Genomic DNA, 15,856 nt, shown 5'->3' with positions numbered 1-15,856 from the left:
AAAGGTTTTCATTCATCAAAGAAGAGAGAGAGAGAGAGAGAGAGAGAGAGAGAGAGAGAGAGAGAGAGAGAGAGAGAGAGAGAGAGAGAGAGAGAGAGAATCCATGCAATTTTCAGATCTTTATTTATATTTAAAATTTAGCCCAGATCTAACGCTGGAAGGCTATTCAGCGCCAAGTCAGACAGAGGGGAAAACCTCATAGTTTCGCTAGGAAGTAAAAGGAAATTATCAAGAACGGAGGTAAAGAAGCGGGCTAAACAAAATGGGTAACACTCGGGGTCACAATGACGCTGTAACAATCCTCTAGTAATGATAAGAGCGCACCATGTGATGCTCACTAAGGCACTATGGGGGTTCTCTTGGCATGTATGGTAACCCTGATATGGATAGTGTCTGTTCACGAGGCGCATACTGCCACCAGACACTCTCATTTGACATGAGCTACATCTTCAAGTCTACATGAACATAATGTATGGAAGATGCATTGCTAGTGCTTTCTTTTAGGTTTCGACAAAGCCAGAAGAAACTCACAATATAAAGGATTAAGATATTTCAGGTTTCCTTGAGACATATCAGTACAGTAATCTTGAGTCACTCGCTGCAGACGTAAATATAAATTTAAATTTAATCTCAAACATGCTCAGGTTTGATCCATTCATTTTCAACAAGAGGATTTTGAAGATTATGTTAAGTCTCATATACTAAGTTCCTCCTAAATGCGTAAAGAGTTGGGCTGCGCAATCAACTCCTCATCCTGAATGTAAGTATGATAACTGTTAGCAGTTTATTGATTTATGTATAACCTACAGTTCAAGCCGTGCTCTAAAATCATATGATGCCGTTTTCTTTTGTCAATATTTTCGTCCCCAATAGTCTAAGCTGTTGTACTATATCAAATAATCACACACAACTCCGAATGCTAATGTGATTTTGCTAATATGGTATGTTCATAAAGAAAGTTTTCAGCTATTTGGATCATGCTAAAAAAGACTAAGAACTGCAAGTACCAAAATTAATTTCATTATTTGATGTATGTATGTATAATGCATGTATATATGTATGTGTGTATGTATTTATATTAGTAGATATTTTAACAAAAAACTAATTTATACATTTCAGCATCTGCAGGTAGTGACTAGTAATAGCCCATATGGTTTTATCAAATAGTATCATTTATAAAACGTATAATCATTGTGTAAACGACTCTGTGCTCTTATTATTTCAGATCAATTTCTTAAATCTTAATTCACTATAGTCCCTTTCTTTTAGCGATGCAGATTTGCAGCGACTCGCAGCGGTGCCCTTTTAGCTCGGAAAAGTTTCCTGATCGCTGATTGGTTAGAGTTTATCTCGTCCAACCAATCAGCGATCAGGAAACATTTCCGAGCTAAAAGGGCACCGCTGCGAGTCTGTGCAAATCTGCATCACTAAAAGAAATAGACTATAGTTAGCTTACGCAAAGCTTAGATTTGTTTATTTTATGAGCTTATGTACAAAACAATATCTTCATGACATTCCTGATTCATTAACCTATTATGATATTAAAGAGCTTGAGATCCCTTTTCCGAAATCCTTCCCTTAGATTACACTTTTAGTTTTCATATTCCTCGCCTTCTGCAATACCTCGTTTTTCTTATTTCCATTAAATATTTAAAACGAAAATGATAATCCATATAAAATCTTACATCTCACACTATTGCCACCCTTTATGCCAACGCCCCATTCATTTAGTACTCAAATTACTCTTGCTAATGCACTTCACGTCCTATTTTTCCTACCTCTACAGTCTACACCTTCTACAACAAAGTTTGAGAGATTTCTTTCCTCCGTTCTATGCCGTTTTGCTTATCACAAATTTATATGCGTTAAAGTTCCACTTTTGAGAAGCTTTTGGGGGCCATGGTGTTTAAACTGATTGTTCTTTGATATATAAGCTCTTAGAGTCATGTTATGAATTTTAATTAGACATGACAGACGAAGGATACTGGGATTTCCATACCATGGATAATTTTGTCGTACCGTTTCGGAGGAAAATCTTATTGTCGTAGAAGTCAATCAGGATGCACATCACCAGTCAAAGAGGGCTCTATTGAAAATGAGTATTCATGAAATATTCTGCAGCTTCTTTTTTCATCTGACGCAACTGTTAAAAGATCATCAAGACATGGAAAGCGAGATCACCAGAAAACTATAAAAGAATCTCATGAAACAAAGAAAGATAATTGGGGAACGACCCATCTATATGAATGGTAGAATATTGTGGGCCCATCAGAAATAACTGGAGAGGAAGGCAGAAACCCTATGAATCATTTTTAAGATGACACACACACAGACGAGGCCACTCTTGAAGGATTAGATAAAAGTTAGGAAATAACTATCTTAGAGAACAATATAACTTTATCTTGGAAAAGAAAAAAAAATGGAATTGCTAGATAAAATAAAATCATATTGAGTCCTCCTTTTCGCGAAGCACATTTCAGTGCAGTAATCAGTAAACAAAGTTGGTTCCCATAGTCCTAACCGAACTATTGATGATATTTGTTCAGGTACTACATTACATAGTATTCTCCCTAAATATTATAAGTATTTAGGAGAGGCAAAAAATTTCCCTTTCCCATCTATAACAACTGTGAGCAGGCATGCAACATCCTTTAAATGAACACTGTTTTCATAAAGGTTATATCAGTGTCAAGATAAAAAAGTGACACTTAAAAAGATGAAAAACTTGCTGTCCTATCAAATGACGAAATGAGTATAGCAAGTGAATGGAGCTATGATAAAGGGAGTAACACTGTACAAACTATACAATAAAGTCCACGTCATAATGCTAAAAGGTCTTATTGGTAAGTGGAAACAGCCTATCTTTTATGATTTTGACGAGTTAAATTTACATAATAAGTTGCTGAATATAATAACTGAAATTCAAAATGCAGGTTACACCATTGTTGCTATCGGTCATGACTTAGGACCTATTAATATGAGAATCTAGAGACATTTTGCTATAAACCTAATTAATTCAAATACAATTTCCTTCAAAATCCCATCTGCAGATAGATGCACCTCATATGTTCTAGTTATTAATAAATCATTTAATTGATTAAGGATTTAGTTTAGCTACTGAGAAGTATAAATCCGCACGGTCTATTCAAAAAATAAGACGGAAAACTATAGATGAACTTAAAATCGTTCATAAGATCTCACAAATAAAACTTAATATGTCAGAATCTCAAAGACAACGCTTGTGCCTAGCAACTAGACTTCTATGAAAAACTTGCGCAGCTTCAATTAGTTATTTAGTTGAGAATGACATGTTGAAAGGTGATGACTGGGCACATATATCTTTACTTTACTCGTTAATGATTGGTTGGATGTCATGAACTAATATGAAAAATATGATGTCGAGTCATGTAATGCATTTGGAATTAGAATTGATGCATAAGAAGGGATACTTGTTGATTGAAATGATGAAAACAATACAAATGAAAAGTTATAAAAACAAGAAGTATATAGCCATTCCAGAAAGGGATATTATCCTGCGAAGCCTTAAAAGGGCTGTTTGAAATGTTGCAAAGACTCTTAAAAGTAGAATACATAACAACAAGACGACTCAATCAACATTGTGTTGAACATTTCCTGGAATGCATCAGATAAAGGGCAGAGTCGTGCTCACCCAAACCCTATCCAATTCAAGTATAGACAAATGAAATATCTACTTGTCAGGAACATGTCTCTGATGAGTGAAAAGAGTAATTTTAGTAGGATTGTAGAGAATACAGAATGTTTCAAATGGTATTGTTTCAGATAGGTCTCATCCAAGAACATCAGGTGATAGTTTCCTTCACAATTCGAGCATTGTATCAAGGGCAAAATGCCTACCAAATGACTCAAATTCTGCACTTGAATTGTGTTTAAGGTGATACTGAATTTCACGATAACGATTACGATAATTATAATGCAACAGCTTTTTGTGATAAATGCTCAAATTTTGATAAGCCAATGTCAGATGTAGAGGATAAGATTGAAGAAAAATTGTGTAAGTACATTGGGGGATATATGGCAAGAAAATGTATTACTAAATACCCTTATCTAGGAATAAAAGGTGGCACTCCTAATGATAGCATCACTAGACTTCAACAAACAGCTCGATGCTACTGGGTTAGAAAAAGTATTCAAGAACAAAGCATGCGGATGGCTGGTACTACAACAGCCGCATCAAAGAGATGAATGCAAGAATCAACCGAACCAGAAAGCTCTTCAGAAGACACAGAACTGATGAACTTCCTCCTCTACTCGTTGAAATCACTAAACATTCCTTACAAGTAAAAGTGAAAGTGAAAATAAACAAATGGTACTCAAGGTATCACGAAATAAAAAACAACACATCTCTAGCAAAGATGTGGGGCTGGTTCAACAAGCTATCTGAGAAAAACAGAACACCCATATTCGCCCTCCCAGACCCATTAGCAGAAGCAAATAGATTTGCAAAAGACTTTGCTGACTGAGGTAAAAGCATAAATCTTCCTCTGCAAACCATAAATAGACAGAGAACTCTGCTGCAAATCAGGAATAACATTATTGAAGCAGCATGCAACATGACAGATGACACCGACAACCCCTATACCATGAAAGAACTGAACACAGCTCTTGCAAAAGGCAGAAGAGACACTGCCCCTGGAGTTGACCTAATCACTTACAATATGATAAGGAATATGGGAAGTCCCGAAAAGTTGGTGTACTTGCACTTAATCAACAGAACACACACTGAAAGACTCTGACCAATAACATGGAACCAACAACACTCGAAACCTATCCCAAAGCCCAAAGAACCAGACGCCTACCGACCCATAGCCTTAATTAGCTGCACCGAGAAAGTCGCTGAACAAAAGATACTCAGCAGACTGCAATGGAAAATAGGCCCACTGCATCCTCACCTTTATGCCTACAGAGAAGGCATAGGCACTCAAAAATGTCAATGACAAAAAAACCTTTGTCATCTTTCTTGACCTCGAGAAAGCCTATGAGCTCCCCATCAATCCTCTTCACACTCGTAGAGAAAAGAATAAAAGGACACCTACTGGCATGGACTCGGCATTACACTCAGAACCGAGAAGCCAAAGTCCCCTTTCAAGGAAAAGCCTTCGAATTCATCTCCCTGAAAAATTGAACTCCTTAGGGGGGCATACTAAGCCCATCTCTATTATATTTATGGCGAATCTTGCAGCTCTAGACCTCCAAAACGGAGTCGAGATCTTCATATACACTGATAACATATCTATTATCTGCCCATAGAAAGCACACTCATGCAAAACTACCCAGAAGGCAATTGATAAGATCCAGGCCAAATGCAAGAAGCTCGGCCTAAAAATCAACATTGACAAGACCAAAGCAATGGCCATCAAATACCGGGAAGACCCTACGAATTTCCCCCTGATGGGCAAACCCATAGAATGGGTGAAACAATTCATTTATCTAGGAGTAATAATCAGCAAAACTCTATTACCTGCCAAAGAAGTAACCCACCTCCGAGAGAAAACAAATATTCGTCACTCAGCCATGAAAAGAATGACCTCCCTCAAACAAGGAGTATCAAAAAGCCTCCCAAGACCTCTACATTCAAGCAATTCGATTCCACATCGACTATGCAGCACCTACGCTCCCCTCATTGAGCGAAACTCAGAAAATCTCCCTAGAAGTTGTACAAAACAAAGCAATGAGACTCATTAGCGGCTCTCCAATGTGGACCAGATTCTGCTTACTAAGAGCTGAAACTAATCTAATTCCTCTTTCAGCAAGGATCGACATCCGAAATTGCAGCATTATATTCAGGTCAATTAATGCAGACAGACAGCCCTTCGCGGAGGAGATTGAACCTCCAAAGACACATGCAAAGAGACTGCTGGATACACCTAGAAGAATGCAAATGCAGAATGAAGCTTTCAAGACGAAATGACAGCAAAAGCACGACGGCTACATCACTCCTGGCCCGTGGTCACCAGACTCCTTCCACTGCAACTTCACCATCTTCCCAGCAGCAAGTAAAGCTCTCTACACAACAGAACAACTTACTACAGCAGCTGAAATTACAATCAACAGCCCCTTCGCCCCAACATCTACTATACTGATGGATCACTTGACCGTGATATTCCTGCAGCAGCAGTCATTTCTCCATTAGGCTACAGAGAAAAATGGAGGCTTTCCAACAAGCCTCCACCCTGCAAACCTAGCTAGTGGCGATTGTCAAACCCCTAGAGCACTCAGCTAGTCTACCTGGAGGAAATACATCAACCCACACTGATTGAAAAGAAGCCATTCTGGCTCTTAGCAACAAACAACCCACAAAAAATATCTACCTAATCACAGCAATACAATATCTAGCCTTAGCTCACCAAAGCAAAAATAGGCAAGTCATCCTGAATTGGGTTCCAAGTCACACTGTAATCACTGGCAATGACAAGGTCGATCACCTGGCCAAGTCAGCCCTGATGTGCCAGACAATCAGTATCACACTTCAACCATCACTGAAAATGATCAAGAATCAAATGTCAGCCTTTTGCAGCTTGCAAAAGACAAGTGAAGTAAGGCAAGCCTTTCTTGATGATTCCAGATCAGAAAAATGGTACATCGAAACAACTAACCTCATCTCGCGTGATCGTGCAACAAATACTCCCCACAATGTTGAAGTCATCTTTTGCAGACTACGACGGGGATATCTTTGTAACTAGCAAATCATCACAGAAAACGACGAGGACCCAGAAACACAGCAGATACCAGAAAGACCATGCAACAACTGTAAGCTACTGACAGATGAACCTCTGCAACACTACCTGTTGTATTGTCCAGAAACAAGCCTACTAAGACAGGAATTCAACTATAATATTTATGTAACTGTGACAGCAATTGCAATAAACATTATTGCCAATGTTGATGCGTTTTCAGCCTTTCTCCACAGCAACCCTAACCCCCAGATAATGTACCTGCCAACACCAATTTGAAACTAAAGTAACCCAACCTTGTAATTCTCTGCTTAACCTCTTTTTAGCTCTCCTCCCACTTGCAATTCGCTCCTCTCTTTTAAAAAAGTTTAGGACTTATTTCCAACTAAACATTAGATATGATAAGCACGTAGACGTTTAAATGACTAGAAATAATTACTAAAATTTTATTTTCATTTTTTGTTCTAGTATTTTCAGGTACAGGGATGTTTATTCCACCCATTCTTTACCAGGTATACCAGCTAACCAAATTATCCTTTTCAGCTCTCTCATACTCTAAAAAAAAATAACATTTTTTAGTCAGTAACAACTCATTAGCAAACAAGTTCATAGCAAAATTAATGCTTCCACAGGTAATATCAACCATTTATATGCAAATAACTCCCCAAGCATAATCATTATACTTTTCATGATTACCTAAATAAAAAATATATCTATAATTTCCCTTGAAAATTTCAAATCTATCAAGTCTTTTTTTATTATTTTTAAGCATCGCAAAGATAATCTGATTGCTTTAGCAAAAAGTATTAATAATTTGCAAACATCAATCATCAAACCAAAAGAGTATATCCCTTATAGTTTAGACGTTTCGCGACTTTGCATCGGGCGTAAGTGCGAAAGGGTTAAATAGCTCGTAATTTCTGAGACTACGATTATTACAAATTTGTAATTAACGCTAAGAAATCTTGCAGTTAATTGTTGCTTTATAAGAGAATTTAAACTTTCTGATCAATAACAACGAAAATACGATTGATAAAACACGCATGGAGGAAATCCAATTAAAAATTAAAAATTGAAAAATATAAAGAAAGGTTATGCAGTTAACTAAAAGGTTTTCAACCATCAAATGAGAGAGAGAGAATCCATGCAATTTTCATTATTATCTATATTTAAAATTTAGCCCTGACCTAAAGCTGTTAGGCTATTCAGCGCCAAGTCAAACAGAGGGGAAAACCTCATAATTTCCCTAGGAAGTAAAACGTAATTATCAAGACGAACAGAAGTAAAGAAGCGAGCTAAACAAAATGGGTAAAACTCGGGGTCACAATGACGCTGTAAGGACCCTTCAGTAATGATTAGAGAGCACCATATGATGCTCACTAAAGGCACTATGGAGGTTCTCTGAGCATGTATGGTAACCCCAATACAGATAGGGTCTGTTCACGAGGCATATAATGCCACCTGACACTCTCATTTGTCATGAGCTACAGCTTAAAGCCTACATGAACATTATTTATGAAAGATGCATTGCTAGTGCTTTGTTTTAAGTTTCGACAAAGCCAGAAGAAACTCAATATAAAGGATTAAGATATTTCAGGTTTCCTCGAGACATATCAATAAAGAAAGTCTGGGTCATTCGCTGCAGACGTAAAGATGAAATTAATCTCAAACATGCTCAGGTTTGATCCCTACATTTTCAACAAGAGGATTTGAAGATTATGTGAAGTCCTAAATAATTGAAATTCCTCCTAAATGCTTAAAGAGTTCGGCTGCGCAATCAATTCATCTTCTTGAATGTAAGTATGATAACTGTTTACAGTTTATTGATGTATGTACAACCTACTGTTCAAGCAATGCTATAAAATCATATGATGCTGTTTCCTTTTGTCAATATTTGCCAGACAGTAGTACATTGGATCCATCTCTCTGGTAACGGTTTATTTTTTCTTTGCCTGCACATACACCGAATAGTCTGGCACAATCTTCTCTGCACTCATACACTTGACAACACTTTGATTACTAAACAATTCTTCTTTACTCAAAAGGTTAACTACTGCACTATAATTGTTCAGTGTCTAGTTTCCTCTTAGTGAGGGTAGAAGAGACTCTTTAGCTATAGTAAGCAGCTCTTCTAGAAGGATACTCCAAAACCAAACCATTGTTCTCTAATCTTGGATAGTGTCATAGCCTCAGTACCATGGTCATCCATTGTCTTGGGTTGGAGTTCTCTTGCCTGAGGGTCCACACGGGCACACTTTTCTATCTTATTTCTCTTCCTCTGTTTTATTTAAATTTTTATAGTCTATAAATGGAATATTTATTTTGATGTTGTTATTGGTATTAATATATTTTATATTATTCATTATTTCTCTCGTAGTTTACTTCCTTATTTCCTTTCCTCACTGAGCTATTTTCCCCATTGGAGCCCTTGATCTTATAGCATCCTGCTTTTCCAACTAGGGTTGTAGATTAACAAGTAATAATAATAATAATAATAATAATAATAATAATAATAATAATAATAATAATAATAATAATAATAATAATAATAATAACATTTACGTCCCCATTAGTCTAAGCCACTGCACTATATCAAATAATCATACATAACTCTGAATGCTAATGTGATTTTGCTAATATGTAATATTCATAAAGTTTTTAGCTATCTGGATCATGATAAAAAAAGACTAAGAACTGAAAGTACCCAAATGAATTTGATTAATTTGATGTATGTATGTATGTAGTCATATTAGTAGATATTTTTAAATGAACTAATTCATACATTTCAGCTTCTGTATGTAGCGACTGGTAATAGCCCATATGGTTTTATAAAATCACATATTCACTGGCTATTACAGCAACGTCCTAACAGTACCCTGAACTGCCAGTATAGGATTAGGGAATCATGTCACTGTCCCTTACAAAGTGATTAATCATTATGTAAACGAATCTGTGCTCTTATTATTTCATATCAATTTCTTAAATCTTAATTCCCAAGTTAGCTTAAGCAAAGCTTAGATTTGTTTTTTATGAGGTTATGTACTAAAATATATCTTCATGACCTTCCGATTCATTACCCTGTTATGATATTAAAAGAACTTGAGATCCCTTTTCCGTACTTATTCCCTTAGATTACACTTTTAGTTTTCATCTTCCTCGCCGTTTTTTTCATTTCCATTAAATATTCAAAACGGAAATGAGAATCCATATAAAATCTTACATCTCACACTATTGCCACCTTTTATGCCAACGTCCCATTAATTTAGTACTCAAATTACTTTTTCTAATGCACTTCACGTCCAAGTTTTCCTACCTCTACACTACAGTCTACACCTTCTACAACAAAGTTTGGGAGATTTCTTCGTTCTATGCCGTTTTTCTTATCACAAATTTATATGCGTTAAAGTTCCACTTTTGAGAAATTTTGGGGGGCCATGGTGTTTAAACTGATTGTTCTTTCATATATACGCTCTTAGAGTCATGTTATGAATTTTAATTAGACTTAACAAGGCGAAGGATTCTGGGATTTCCATACCATGCATAATTTTGTTATTCCCTTTCGGATGGTAATCTTACTGTCGTAGAAGTCAATCAGGATGCATATCACCAGTCAAAGACGGCTCTATAGAAAATGAGTAATCATGAAATATTCTGCAGCTTCTTTTTTTCATCTGACGCAACTGTTAAAAGATCATCAAGACATGGAAAGCGAGATCACCAGAAAACTATAAAAGAATCTCACGAAACAAAGAAAGATAATTGGAGAACGACCTATCTATATCAATGATAGCAATATTATAGGCCCATCAGAAATAACTGGAGAGGAAGGCAGAAACCCTATGAATCATTTTTAAGATGACACACATACAGACGAAGCAACTCTTGAAGGAATAGATAAATATTATTAGTTTCAGAGGAGGGATGTTGACGTACAAAACAAACAGGAGATTTTGAAGCACAAATTGGAAATTTTAGAAGAGGAAAAGGGGCTAAGAAAAGAATTTTTAGATAAGGACACAAATTGGGTATTTTAGAAGAGGAAAATGTGTTAAGAAAAGAATTTTTAGATAAGGATAGCAAATTGAAAGAACTGACAAAGGAAAGCTACTAACTTCGAGAACATATAACTTTAACTTGAAAAGGCAAAAGAATGAATTGCAAGATAAAATAAAAACATACTAAGTCCTCCTTTTAGCGAAGCACAAATCAGTATAATAATCAGTCAAAAGGTTGATTCCTATAGTCCTAAACGAACTATTGATGATATTTGTTCAAGTATTACATTACATAGTATTCTCCCTAAATTTTATAAGTATTTAGGGGAGACAAAAAATTTACTTTTCCCATCCATAACAACTGTGAACAGACATGCAACATCCTTTCAATGAACACGGTGTTCTCATAAAGGTTTTATCAATGTTAAGATAAAAAAGTGACATTTTAAAAGATGTTGAAAAACTTGCGTCATATCATTTGACGAAATGAGTATAGCAAGTGAATGGAGCTATGACAAAGTGAGTAACAGTGTATAAACCATACAATAATGTACAGGTCGTAATGCTAAAAGGTCTTATTGGTAGGTGGAAACAGCCTATCTTTTATGATTTTGAATAGTCTAATTTACACAATAAGTTCCTGATATTAATAACTGAAATGGAAAATGCACGTTATACCATTGTCGCTATTGGTCACGACTTACGACCTATTAATATGAGAATCTAGAAACATTTTGCTATAAACCTAATTAATCCAAATAGAATTTCCTTCAAAATCCCATCTGCAGATAGATTAGTATTTGTTTTTGCAGATGCACCTCATATGTTCTAGTTATTAACAAACCATTTAATTGATTCAGGTTTTATTTTAGCTACTGGGAAGTATACATCAGCGCGGTATGTTCAAGAAATAATACGGAAAACTATAGATCAACTTAAAATAGTTCATAAGATCTCAAAAATAATATGTCAGGATCTCAAAGACAACGCTTGTGCCTAGCAGCTACACTTCTACAAAAATCTTGCCAGCTTCAATTAGTTATTTAGTTGAGAATGACATGTTGAAAGGTGATGACTGGGGACATATATCTTTACTTTACTCGTTAATGATTGATTGGATGTCATGAAATAATATGAAAAGTACGGAGATGTCGAGTCATGTAATGGATTTGGAATTAGAATTGATGCATAAGCAGGAATACTTGTTGAGTGAAATCATAAAAACAATACAAGTGAAAGGGATATTATCCTGCGAAGCCTTAAAAGGGCTGTTTTAAATGTTGCTAAGACTTCAAAATAGAATACACAACAACAAGACGGCTCAATCAATATTGTGTTGAAAATTTTTGAGTCATGCTGATCAAACCCTATCCAATTCAAGTATAGACTCATGAAATATCTACTTGTCAGGAACATGTCTACCATGTGTGAAAAGTGTAATTCTAGTAGGATTGTAGAGAATACAGAATGTGTTTCAAATGGTATGTTTCAGATAGGTCTGATCCAAGAACATTAGGTAATAGTTTCCTTCTCAATTCGAACATTGTATCAAGTGCAGCATGACTATCAAAAAAATCTCAAATTTTACACTTGAATTGTGCTTAACGTCTATGCTATTCAGTGATATTGACTTTCATGATAACGTTCATGATAATTATAATGCAACAGCTTTTTGTGATATGTGTTCTAATTTTGATAACCCAATATGAGATGTAGAGGATCAGATTAAAAAAGAATTGTTTAAGTATATTGGGGGATATATGGCAAGAAAATTTGTCACCAAATACCCTTATTTAGGAAAAAAAGGTGGGACAGCTAATGATAGCATCAATAGACTTCAACAAATAGCTTGATGCTGCCGCCAGTATATCTATGCCTCAGAAAAAGTATTCAGGAACAAAGCATGTGGATGCCTGGTACTACAACAGCCACATCAAGGAGATGAACGCATGAATCAACCGAACCAGAAAGCTCTTCAGAAGACACAGAACTGGTGAACTTCCTGCTCTACTCGTTGAAATCACTAAACATTCCTTACAAGTAACACTGGAAGTGAAAATTATCAAATGATACTCATGGTGTCCCGAAATCAACAACAACACATCTCTAGCAAAGACATGGGGCTGGTTCAACAAGACCTCTGAAAAAACAGCACACCCCGAGTCACCCACCCAGATGCATTAGCAGAACCAAATAGAATTGCAAAAAACTTTGCTGACCGAGCCAAAAGCACCTAATCTTCCTCTACAAACCATAAATAGACAGAGAACTCTGCTGCAAATCAGAAATAACATTATGGAAGCAGCATGCAACATGGCAGATGACACGGACATCCCCTGCACCATGAAAGAACTAAACAGCTCTTGCAAAGGCAAAAGAGACACTACCCCTGGAGCTGACGTAATCACTTACAGTATGAGAAGGAATATGGGAAGTCCCGCAAAGTTGGTGTACTTGCACTTGATCAACAGGACACACACCGAAAGACTTCGACAAACAACATGGAACCAACAAGACACGAAACCCATCACAAAACCCAAAGAACCAGACGCCTACCGACCCATAGCCTTAATTAGCTGCACCAAGAAAGTCGCTGAACGAATAGTACTCAGTAGACTGCAATGGAAAATAGGCCCACTACATCCTCACCTTTATGGCTACAGAGAAGACATGGGCACTCAAGAATGTATAACCAATATTCCTTACAACAATCATCTTTCTTGACCCCGAGAAAGCCTTTGAGCTAACCAGCTCCCATCAATCCTCTTCACACTCGTAAAGAAAAGAATAAAAGGACACCTACTGGCATGGACTCGGAATTACACCCAGAACCGAGAAGCCAGAGTCACCTTTCAAGGAAAAAACTCTGAATTCATCCCCCAGGAAAATGTAACTCCTTAGGGGGGCATAGTAAGCCCATATCTATTCAACTTACTTATGGAGAATCTTGCCGCTTTAGACCACCCAAACAGAGTTGAGATCATCATATACAATGATGACATATGTATTATTTGCCCACAGAAAACACACTCACGGAAAACTACCCACAAAGCACTTGATATGATCCCGGCCGAATGTAAAAACCTGGGCCTAAAAATCATCAACAAGATCAAAGCAATGGCCCTCAAATACTAGGAAGACCCTACGAATTTCAATCTCATGGGAGAACCCATAGAATGGGTGAAACAATTCATGAACCTAGGAGTAATCATCAGCAAAACTCTATCACCTGCCAAAGAAGTAACCCACCTCAGAGAGAAAACAAAAATTTGTTTCTCAGCCATGAAACGAATGACCTCCCTCAAACAAGGAGTATCAAACAGCCTCCAAAGACTGTTCTACATTGCAGCACCTACACTCACCTCACTAAGCGAAACTCAAAAAGCCTCCCTAGAAGTTGTACAAAACAAAGCAATGAGACTCATCAGCGGATCTCCAATGTGAACTAGATTCTGCTTGTTAAGAGCCAAAACTAATCTAATTTCCCTTTCAGCAAGAATCGCCATCAGAAATTGCAGCATCATATTCAAGTCAATCAAAGCAGACAGAGACTGCTCTCTGAACAACAGACTCAAAAAACTCCTCCCCTTGGCAGAGGAGATTGATCCTCCAAAGACACATGCAAAGAGACTGCTGGATACACTTAGAAGAATGCAAATGCAGAATGAAGTCTTCAAGACAAAGGGGCAACGAAAGCATGATGGCTACATCACTCCTGCCCCATGGTCACCAGACCCCTTCCAGTACAACTTCACCATCCTCCCAGCAGCAAGCAAAGCTCTCTACACAAGAGAACAACTTACGGCAACAGCCAAAAATGCAATCAATAGCACCTCCGGCATGGACATCTACTATACTGATGGACCATTTGACCGTAATATTCCTGTGGCAGCTGCAGCAACAACAGTTATTTCTTCATTAGGTTACAGAGAAAACTGGAGGCTTTCAAATCCTGCCTCCATCCTGCAAACCGAGCTAGTGGCGATTGCCAAAGCCCTACAGCACATGGCTAGTCTACCTGGAGGATATACAACAATCCACACTGATTTGAGAGGAGCCATGCTGGCTCTAAGCAACAAACAACCCATTGAAATTATTTTCCTAATCACAGCAATACAGTATCTAGCCTTTGCTCAGCAAAGCAAACACAGGCAGGTCATTCTAAATTGGATTCCAATTCACATTGGAATCTCTGGAAATGACGAGGCCAATCCCCTGACCAAGTTAGCCCTAATGTACTAAACAATCAGTATCACATTTCAACCTTCATTGAGAATCATTAAGAATCAAATGACCACCTTTTGCAACTTGACAGCTCCAGATCAGACAAATGGTACATCGAAACAACTAACCTAATCCCGCGTAATCTTGCAAGAAATGCTCCCCACAATGTTGCAGTCATCCTTTGCAGACTACGACTGGGGTATCTGTGCAACTAGCAAATCATCACAGACAACGACGAGGACCCAGCAGCACAGCAGAAACTAGAAAGACCATGCAACAACTGTCAGCAGTTGACAGATGAACCTCTGCAACACTACCTGTTGTATTGTCCAGAAACAAGCCTAGTAAGATAGGAATTCAATTCTTAACATTTTCAATAATAATAATAATAATAATAATAATAATAATAATAATAATAATAATAATAATAATAATAATAATACATAAAAAACCAATAAGGAATACATAAATAAGTCAGTCACAATAACCTTTCTTTACACAATAACGAAAGGTCAGCTATTATATTTATTTGAAAAGTAAATTTTCAACGTCATCAGCATAGTCCTCTGTTTTATAATGGACTAAACAAATTAGAGCACGCTTCCAGTTAACATTGTCTGCGCGTTTGCAAGCATGCACCATTTCTTCTTTGTTTTTTCTTCTTTTTGGGAAATTAATATATTAAATACCCATATTAGTGGTCATTTTGCTACTATTATGGTATCCAAATACATCACAAACGAGAGGCATGGCTACTGGAAGTTAATAAACGTGACAGGGATCAGGTAATATTATATACCTCTGGTCAAGTCAAACCTCGGCCAGTCTCCGAAAATTGCATGATTATTATGAAACTTTGATGTATGGTCTGCCATAAGGAAAATCTGTACTTCAAGTACAACAAAATAAAAATATTTATACCTT

The 15,856-nt window shown here is 36.9% G+C and overlaps 1 long non-coding RNA gene across 1 annotated transcript in view; it reads right to left on the bottom strand.

Moving 5' to 3' along the window:
- LOC137642194 (uncharacterized) overlaps positions 1-15,856 on the bottom strand; it is a 116,281-nt gene that overhangs the window by 99,557 nt on the left and 868 nt on the right. The gene's annotated exons all lie outside the window — the stretch shown is intronic.

This window comes from Palaemon carinicauda, chromosome 6, assembly GCF_036898095.1.
Source record: "Palaemon carinicauda isolate YSFRI2023 chromosome 6, ASM3689809v2, whole genome shotgun sequence".
Classification (NCBI taxonomy): domain Eukaryota; kingdom Metazoa; phylum Arthropoda; class Malacostraca; order Decapoda; family Palaemonidae; genus Palaemon; species Palaemon carinicauda.
The sequence above is the reverse complement of the archived record's forward strand: the minus strand, read 5'-3'. Positions and strand labels throughout refer to the sequence as shown.